This window comes from Podarcis muralis, chromosome 4 (assembly GCF_964188315.1).
Source record: "Podarcis muralis chromosome 4, rPodMur119.hap1.1, whole genome shotgun sequence".
Lineage (NCBI taxonomy): Eukaryota > Metazoa > Chordata > Lepidosauria > Squamata > Lacertidae > Podarcis > Podarcis muralis.
Window position 1 is genome coordinate 28,825,275 of NC_135658.1, and position 10,424 is coordinate 28,835,698.

Here is a 10,424-nt window from a genome sequence, read left to right on the forward strand (position 1 = left end):
ACTGTTATCTAGGACATCAGAGATAATGCAGGTTGTAGACCAACAACTCAAGAACCTTGTGTGAGCCTTGGAAATTATTTGGGATCACAGCCAAGTTATTTGACAAGACACTTAAGTGGGAGGATGAATGCAAGATTGCCTCTCCAAAGGGGTGTGGGTAGGGATCACTGTAAGGTATTTTTCTCTAGAGCCATGGTGGGGATCCCCAGGGCCTTTCAGGTCTCTAGTCCTCTGGCCGGTTCCCACGCCATGTCTGCTCTCCAGACCACACCATTACCGGTCCTGTTCCATCTGCCTCAGTGCTTTTGCCTTGTTGGAATGTGTCATTCAGCTGTGATTTTGCTTCTTGCTTGCCAGGATATTTGTGTACGTAAAGAAACCTTGACTTTCATATGGCTGGAATGTAGGCTACTGGCCAAAGCTATGAGTCACTTTCCTTGCCCTGCCCACTTTTGACTCTGTCCCCACCCAAGACTGATGTGTGGCCTCTGGAAGGTTGGCGACAAGGGATTCTTAGACTGAAATAGATTTCTCCTCCTCTGCTCTACAGGCAATTTACTTTCAGCCTTGGAAAGAGGAATGGCTTCTTTCCCTAAGCTGTGGTACAGATGTGCATTTCTCTGGGTAAGGGCAGTCATATGTCTTGATGTAATAATATTTTGGTGTTCAGTCTAGACAGGTTCAGTGGTTATTCTAGGCCTTGAGCTAAATAGCCATATTCTTTTGAAGCACAACTTGTCAGAAGTAAAATACTGTGAAACATAGTTCTGGTCAGTAGCTGTTACAGCTGATGGAAAATTGCAGGGTTGTGGGGATGCAAAACTTTAACAGATCAAGGTGAAATGCACACTCTAGCTGAAGGTTTGCCTATTTATTTTATTTATGTGCAGTCTGTCTGCCAAATGCATATAAAGGTAAAGGTAAAGGTACCCCTGCCCGTACGGGCCAGTCTTGACAGACTCTAGGCTTGTGCGCCCATCTCACTCAAGAGGCCGGGGGCCAGCACTGTCCGGAGACACTTCCGGGTCACGTGGCCAGCGTGACAAAGCTGCATCTGGCGAGCCAGAGCCGCACACGGAAACGCCGTTTACCTTCCCGCTGGTAAGCGGTCCCTATTTATCTACTTGCACCCGGGAGTGCTTTCGAACTGCTAGGTTGGCAGGCGCTGGGACCGAACAACGGGAGCGCACCCCGCCGCGGGGATTCGAACCGCCGACCTTTCGATCGGCAAGCCCTAGGCGCTGAGGCTTTTACCCACAGCGCAGGGTGGCAAACAATTTAAAATACTACAACAAGCAAATGGTACAAAATACAGAACTGAGTTCTCTCAAGCCAACTTCCGGGTCTGATGATGGCACAAGCTCCCTAATATGGACTTCTCTTGGAGTAGCCCCAGGGAAAGTAGGAGTGTGGCTGCCCTAACAATTTGTTTAGTATTTAATGCCGAGTTTAATATTTAGCCCTTAAATGAAAGATATTAACCCTGTCCTTTCCATACGGACAGGCAAAAAGAAATACTTCTTCACACAACACATAGTTAACCTATGGCATTTGCTCCTACAAGAGCCAGCAATGGCCACCAACTTGGATAGCGTTAAAAGAGACCAAGTAATGGAGGAGAGAGCTATCAATGGCTACGAACCTTGGTGGTTCTGTTCTACTTCCACTGTTGGAGGCAATACGCTTCTCTGCAGCAGTTGCTGGAAACGGCATGAGGGGAAAGTTCCCTTGTGGGCTACCCGCAGGCATTTGGTTAGCTGCTGTGAGAAAAGGATGCTGGAATATATGGACCATTGGCCTGATCCAGCACAGTGGCATAGCATGAATTGTCAGTGCCTGGGACCACACACAATGGGAGGGAGGGAAAAGGATTGAGTATAACGCCATCCACCACCCAGGAGATTGCAGCTGCAGAGATAAGGAAAGAGTTGTTGTCCGGAGAGGTCACTTCCTGGTTCACATGGATAAGCAGTTTTCAACAGAGCCCAGTGATGGAAGCATGCAGATGTATTGAGGCAGCACTGGGTGTTGAAATTTTGCCTGCTTAACAATTTTGTGCCTGGGGCAACTGCCTCACCCCACATTACACCACTGAGGCAAAAGGCTCTCTGCTTAGGTTCTTACATATTTGTTGTGTCTTGAGAATGATGTGGTAGGTAGTATATAAATGTTTTAATAAATAATAAACTCAGGGCGACATATATAGAATTTCCCCATTATGTACTTACCGTTAGCAACTCTGAGGCGGCTTACAGCTGAGAGAAAGTGATTTGCCCAAAGCCTCTATGAGGCTCATGACTAAGAAAGTATTTCCACCTGGCAATGCCACAGTCGGTCCCAGCACTCAGAGACACAGCATCATAAATCGATCAGTGAATGTGTTGTATGACCTTAACGTTTTAAACATGAGTAATATGAATGGCTAAGACTAGTGAGCATAAATACACGCTGTGAAGTACAGCTTTCCCCCTCTTCATTGAAACAAATTGGATTCATGAGTGATTTCATTTAGGACTACAGCAATAAGATGCTTAAGTTGCTGGTCTTAATAGGCAGATGATAAATACTTCGCGTCAATGCACCTTATTAGCTAGTTAAATCTAATTAAAACAATCATCTCTTGTTTTCCATTCCTCACATCTGCTTTCCAGAGGTACAAACATAAAAAGCTGTAGGTTGTTTAATTCACTTTTAGTGTAATTTCTACCTCCAGAATTAAACACACTTTTCACATCATATATATATTTTACTTCAGAAAAGACATTTTAGCTGCAACAGATGAATATATCCTTGAAGCTAAAGCCTTTTTTTGTAGTATCGGCTCAGGTTTTCTGTTACTTGTGGGTTGCGTCACAACTGCAAACAAGTATTTTTCCACTGTGTCCTAATGCTTGTCTGGGATTTTAATACACCCCTTCCCCATTGGAAAGTGACATTTATATTTATTTGTTGTTATCTGCAAAGAATAGATATTGGTATTCATGGGAGAGTCACTCCTCATTAATGCAATGTGCTTCTCTTCAAGCTTTGGAGAAACTATTTGTAATGGAAATTAGCTAGAGCCACTACAGAAAACAGGAATAATATTCTAATTAGTTTTCCTAGAATTAGGTAACATACTGCAAGTGACATTACATTAAAAGAAATATTAGGCCATTTTTAAAGATCTTGTAAGATGAGCGGGTGGTAGATCTGAATTCTGTGGTTTTATGGTTTGCATAGCTCATGACAGCTCTTGCTTCTAAAGATCCACACCTACCAAAGGACCTGAGAATGAGGCAGAGAGAGTAAAACGGAAGCCCCTTTTGCCATGGAAGAAAACTTTCAAGAAACTGGAGGGCAGACTTCAGCACAACATTAACTGGGACAGGGACAAAATCTGCTGCTGCTGTTTAGAAGATCTGGGTGTGCTGAGCATTTTCTAAAGAGCAGCTTTCTACTAGTGCTGCTATAACAATTACTAATGGTAACGGCAGCAATCAATAACCTGGGTGTGTGGGGGAAGTCTTGGAGGGGTGGCCTGCAAATAAATGGTTTGCATGACTCATCCACAATCCCTGTTGTGCCGAGATAAGGTACACGTGCATCCACAGCCTGTTGAGTGGACAGCATCTGTTACTGCTAATTTCCCTGAAAACCTATTCATTAATTATCATGTGAACATTAAGAACACATAAAGCAATTAAAATCAAGGTTGCTCTAAGTCGGGTAGTCAATCTTTTTATACCTACCGCCCACTAACGCATCTTTCTTGATGGTAAAATTTCCTTACAGCCCACCAGTGCTCGACGGAAGGAGGATTCAGCTAGTGCCATAGAACCCCCTACCGCCCACCTAGAATCCTAAAACACCCACTAGTGGGTGGTAGGGACCAGGTTGACAACCCCTGCTCTAAGTGATTCTGTGGCTTGATTCATTGACGTCTACAAACTGGAAAGAAAAAGACCTATGCATTTTAGAGGGCTTAATGGTCCAGTCAACTTCTGCCTTGACCTAGGGGAGGTGAACTTCTAATTAGGCCTCCCAGTCCTCTCCATTGGACCTGTGAGACCATTATGCCCAGCCACTTCCTCCTGCTTACCTGGTAGATGATGTCAGGTGTGGAGCACGCCATCTGGCTGTGATGAAAGGGGGTTCCAACCCCTAGCCTAGTAGTATTCAAGCTCACTGCCATGGAGCAGCTGTGAATCCTGAAATGGAAAAGTCGGGGTGAAGATCATTTCCTCATGATATAATGAGCAGACATACAACCGAATGGACCAACAGAAGGGCAAGTGGGAGCCTTCTGACTTAACTCATGGCAGAATTAGTTTAGCTGGAGGCTGCTGTACTATAATGGACATACTTTTCTCTCAAGTGAAGATAATGAATATCTTCAGTTGTTTGCTTATGTACATGGATGGTTGTTTCCCAAGTGACCTGAATATCTTGTGTTTCTTTACTGGTTGTTCATAGCTACTGAACTGCGATGGAGAAACAGTTGGGAGCTGCGATGTAGCCAGAAAAAGATAAACAAGTTTGTGTTCTTTACAGCTGGCTGAAACACGGATTCTGGTGAAGAGTCAAACGACTGCCGTTTGCTTTTTTTGAGGAAGCTGTTTTTCATATTCGTACTACCTATCCAGGAGATTGCTGTTCCCCATGCTCAATGTGGCTATTTTGTAATTAGACATCACAAAAATTCTGCATGTCTCCAGAATGCCCTCCTCACAAGATGGCAGGCCCTGAAGCAGCTGCCCTAGGCACTTCATACCAGCTGGGAAGGACCAAGCTGCATATTAGGACTTCTCTTTAGATAAATTTTAAAATTGACCTATCCTGTTCCACAACACTTCGCTAATCTATGAAACTACCAAATGGGCTTTGAGGAGAAGCCTAAATAGCTTCTGCGTCAAACTTCTCTGCTCATTTTGTGATACATGCTTTATTCATGCATGTAGATATATAAATATATTTCATGAATTTTTTTCATTACTGCTTATAAGTACAGCAGCTTGCTTCAGCTTATGCCAGAGGATGAAAAATGGGAGGAGGAGAATAGCATATTCTCATGCGAGACAGTACAATCCTATGTATGTTTACTCAGAAGCAAGTCCCACTGGTTTCAATGGAAGTGGAGCTCACTGTTGGAAATCTCAGGATGCAACACAACACTGCATTGTAGGCCAATGTGTTTGCTTGGGAAAGGGTAGATAGAGAGAATAACCTCCATGCTTCCTAGACCGTCCTCCTCCTGCTGACCTGTTGATCTTCCCTCAGTGTTAGACTGATAATGTTAGGGTTGTTGACCTCACTTCCTACTCACTTCTCCCACTCTTCTGTGCTTCCTTTATTAGAGCAGACAGTCTGGGCTCTTCTTTGAGATGCAGAAGCAAGTATAGCTCATCGTGTCTTCACATTAGCTACATAGAACTAGGATCTTTCCTAGCAAGCATTTATTTCCAATAATAAATATTAGCTTTTTAATTTCCTTCAACCCAGAGACCCCATGTGATTATATCTAGGGTAAAGTGTGTTCCTTCAACAGGGATTCTGCATTTAGTTTATTTTCACATGCTAGCAATTACTCCCCAAGTAAATGTGCATAGGATTGCACCGTTAGATGAGCACATCTCTGTGAAAGCTGTTGGTGTGAATAGGGTGAAGGGACTGACAAAACCAATTATGTATGAAAAGCATAGCTGTCAACTTTTCTCTTTTCTTGCGAGGATTCCTATTCGAAATAAGGGAATTTCCCTTAAAAAAGAGGAAACGTTGACAGCTATGATGAAAAGTCATTAAAACAGCTTGCAGCTGTACTTTTTGAAAGCATAGGTCTCTGCCCACTCATATTTTCCTTGCCCCTGAAAAAGAATATTTAGAAATTGTTCAGACCATGGTTAACCATTATGCATGCTTTCTGAATGGAATCTGGGATTTTCATGTGTGGAATTTTAAGCCCAAAACATGACCCTATGTTTTAACTGCTTCATTCATTCTTTCAACTACCTTGTATTAAAACATGCACATCCTGTTTTCCTTCTGTCTCCCCCGACCCCATCAGTCACATAAATTACATGTGCAGTGACAATGGTTTTCATACAGGAAACAACACAGATCAAACTGAGCTGCAAAAGTTAGGTTTAAAACCAAGACAGTAATTACATACATTCAACAAGAAATGAGAGCAGCTATATTTTTCTTTTCCATTTTCACACAATGTGGATTGAAACACCTTTTAAAAACACTGCCATAATGTTCTCCTCCCAAAATGTAAACACTTTCACACAATTATAAATTAATTTTACCTCACATGAGCTCCACCCCGCTTGTGTCATGACCTTCATGTAGGGCCTTGATATGAAATTCACTGACAGTGGAAAGATTCCCCTCCACCCTCACCTCTTGGTCCTGGGCTTTGTGCCAAGGCCACAGTCTCATAGAAATGAAACGAAGCTTTTGAAAACGAAAATAAAAACCTGTTCAACTTGGCAGCCTCAGAGGTGCATAAGATGCTTTGAAATGTTAGTGCTGCCTTCACCAACCTGGTGCCCTCCAGTTATTGTTGGACTACAACTCCCACAGCTGTGATAGCTGGGGGATGATGGGAGTTGTAGTCCAGTAAAACCAGGTTGTCAAAGGCTATTCTCTATCCTCCACTCTATTCTGACTAGTACAGAAAAACTGTTCAGTCAGTACTTCTGAAATGGCGAGTCTCCAAAATATTCTTCCATAGTAAGGTAAAGGGACCCCTGACCATTAGGTCCAGTAGTGGTTGACTCTGGGGTTGCGGCACTCATCTCGCTTTATTGGCTGAAGGTGCCGGCGTACAGCTTCCAGGTCATGTGGCCAGCATGACTAAGCCGCTTCTGTCGAACCAGAGCAGCACACGGAAACGCCGTTTACCTTCCCGCCGGAGCAGTACCTATTTATCTACTTGCACTTTGACATGCTTTCAAACTGCTAGGTTGGCAGGAGCAGGGACCGAGCAACTGGAGCTCACCCCGTTGCGGGGATTCGAACCACCGACCTTCTGATCGGCAAGTCCTAGGCTCAGTGGTTTAATCCACAGCGCTACCCGCGTCCCTTAGTAAGGTCGCATAATAAGGGCCTTTTTCTGTTGTGCTGTCCCTTTAAAGAGAGGGGTTCCCTCTCTCCATATATGCCATGCTTGAATTCTGTTCAAATAATGCTGCCTATATATACAAGCTTGTTAACTTTAAGACTAAAGAATATAATAGAAATGTGTTCCTTGAAAACAACTGATGCGATATGCTTGGGCTTTCTGTTGTAGGAGGAGAAAACAGAGCTTGAAAGACAGAATTAGTTTACAAATGGATCCTGAAAGTGAGTAATTTTCATAAGTTGGCCCCACATTTAAAAAAAATGTTGCTCAAAAGTGTCTCACATCAGAATCGGAACTGAGTGCTTTCAAGCTGTGGGTGTCCAGATGTTGGATTCCAAATCTCATGAGCCCCAGGCTGATGGAAATTGTAGTCCAGCAATAGCTGGAAGGCTACAGGTTCCTCCTCCCTGCTTGAGAAATGGTTACTTTCTCTGGATGTTATGTTTCTTCAGTAAAAACATGTATTTACTGATTGAAGTGCCTGCCTCGGTAGATTTTAGTGAAAACATCTTTCACCCTTCATTCTAGCTTTACTGGTAATTTACACAATCATGCATATAAAAGTGGATGGCATCAGTTTGGGGGAAAGTCTAGAATTAGTGGACGAACTGGGAAATTTACTCAGTAATTTCTATGGACCAGGGCCTTGTTTTTGACCCTTGGGATTTCACATGTGCATAAGTGCCCAAATTTGTCCTAGTTTACAGAAACTTGTTTTGCTGCATTTAAATAACCTTACAGCAGCCATTTTGACCCCCTCTCCTCCCCTTCCGTCCTGAACCCCTGGCCTACCTGGCAGCAAGTCAGTGTGCCAAGCCCAAAGTTCAAAGTTTGAGAGTCGATCCACACAAGCAAAGACCAAAGTCAAGAAACGAGGTTCAGGATCCATCCAAGTAGCCACATCCAAAGTCCAGACTCAAACCCAAAGCACAGTCTCATGGAGGTTCAGGAGCATCCACTTCAACGTGGGCAGTTGAACAGACACAGCAGCTCTGCTCTCCTTTTGTATTTTGCATGCTGATTGCAGCATCTGGGCTTGATGCGGCAGGTGGCCCTCACCTGTTCTGAGCCTACTCTAGCTGAGGAACCACACACCTCCTCACAGAGCTTGCGAGCCCCACCTGGCCAGCTAGTGAGCTGGGCTGTGGGCCCTTGCCTTCCTCAGCCTACACCTCAGAGCCTGCCGTGTTCGTGGGGTCAGGGCCCCTTCTGGCTCTGGTTATGGGTCCTGCTGCTCTCGTTCTTTCATCCTCTCTTCATCCTCCGTCATCCTGTGAGTACTTCCTTCCCCACCCCCTGCTTGCCCCACTGTGTCCCTACATCCCTCGCCGGCGTCCTCTTCCTCCCCTCTGTTTTCCTACCAGTTCATGACACCTCCCCTGCCATAATAGTTTGATGGAATTGTTCTCCCGCTTCAGTTCACAATAACGTGCACAGATTGTAACAGGCCACGTAGCTCCCTATAGTCTCTCCAAGGCAATGAGTGTGACTAAGCCGTGCCCATCAACATGCCTCTGACAATAGATCTTCCCCGCGAGTGATTATTTAATTATGTTTGTGTTCAGCGCTGTGCTCTGCTTTGAGATACAGTATTGCGGTGAAGGACGCCTGATACGTTATTGATTTATTCAGAGATGATACGTACGACAGCAAAGCTTTGTTGCTTTTAACTCGAGGTGGGGTGGGAGGCAAAGCCTTGTGTGTGAAGTATGAAGGCTTGGACTGAAACAACATGTGACAATGAGTCTTGAAGTGAGCTGCATGCAGACTTGTGTAGAGAACTGGCAGGAGGTGGATGCATAACCCAACTGTTTTAACCCACACGTCTCCTGAGCTGTTGTTTGTCATGCAGGGTAAAGAGACAGAGTGCTTGTTGTGGGATTGGTGCTGCTGCTGCTTGCCTGCAGGGGTCCACACAATGAAGACATAGTCAAAATACTAGCCTGCATTTCCCCCACCCAACCCCCATTTAACCTAGGTTTCCCCTTTCTGCAGAAAACAAACACAACAGGTCACATTTGGCAATGACCCACCTGCAATATTAAGCCCCCATCAGAAAGTGCTAATGGGAACCTGGAAGAAAAGCAACTTCGAGGTTGATTTTGAGAGATGAAATTGCTCCCAGTCTGGTAATTTGTTTAAGACTGGAACCTCCTAGGCTGCTTTTGAGTTTTTTTCAACACCAACATCATGGGAGAAAGAGGCATATGATCATGTGAAGCTATATAGTTTCAGTCTCATTGGTATTATAGCACATTGGTCTTAGGAAATACCATTTCCGATTACCTTCAAAACCCTTTAATGTTTTACATTTTATCCCACTGGGCTTACTTTTATGTAAGCTTGCACAAGGTGGCGGTCCCAGTCCCACCCTCCTTACTGTTGACAGAAATAGAAATAGACTGAAATGCATTATCATAAGTGAATCACTCCTATTTCATTGTTTGTATGAGCATAGAAGCTTGAATAGAGTTGACCCAGAATTCTGCCATAAGTGAGGTTTTGGCAGAGGGCAACAATCCTCTCATTTATACTGCTGTCTTTCCCCAGTTTTTAAATTATACAGACCTTAGAACCTCTCCCACCTCCACACTTTGATCACTGTTGTACTGCATCATGGGTTCTGTGAGCTGTAGTAACACATTAGTAGCATATGTAACATTGAAAGGTAGAAACAGATGGCAGTCAGTGAGAAAATTTTAAATGTAGCTGATAAATTCTGTGGGTCAAAAATCCGGTAATTACCGTATGTACCAGTTTCCTTCGGCTTTGAGCTATGGTGCTAGTTAGTGCATTCAGAATTTTTATATAAGAAAAAGCATATTGAAAAACAATCTTCAGATTATTTCCTCCCATGTTTATCCTCTCTCCCCACAGGCTTATAATGTGTAGGCTTGGATAAAGGGCACTGAGTGTGATAAATCCTTTTGGATTTATCACCTACCAAGTATTCCTTGTGTTTGCTTCTTTTATTATCATTGTCAGTATGTTCCATACACCGCAAAATGAAATCCGGTGAAGGCTGGGAATGTTTACAGCTTTTGCAAAAGAGGCGCAATGTGTCATTTCTTTTCTCCTTTACGTCAACACATTGAAATGAATTACACACAGGATCCAGACTGTCTTCTCCTGATATTCCTGACAGGCGATGGGCAAATCTGTTACTGTACTTTCACTTTCTCCCAGTTTCTAATTTTTCAGATTTTAAGTTTCCACATTTCCATATCATCTTGAAGATTTTTTAAAGGCCTTGTTCAATATTCAACAATGTTTTATTGCAAATTTCCGCTGATATTAACACTTTTCTGTGCAAATTTGC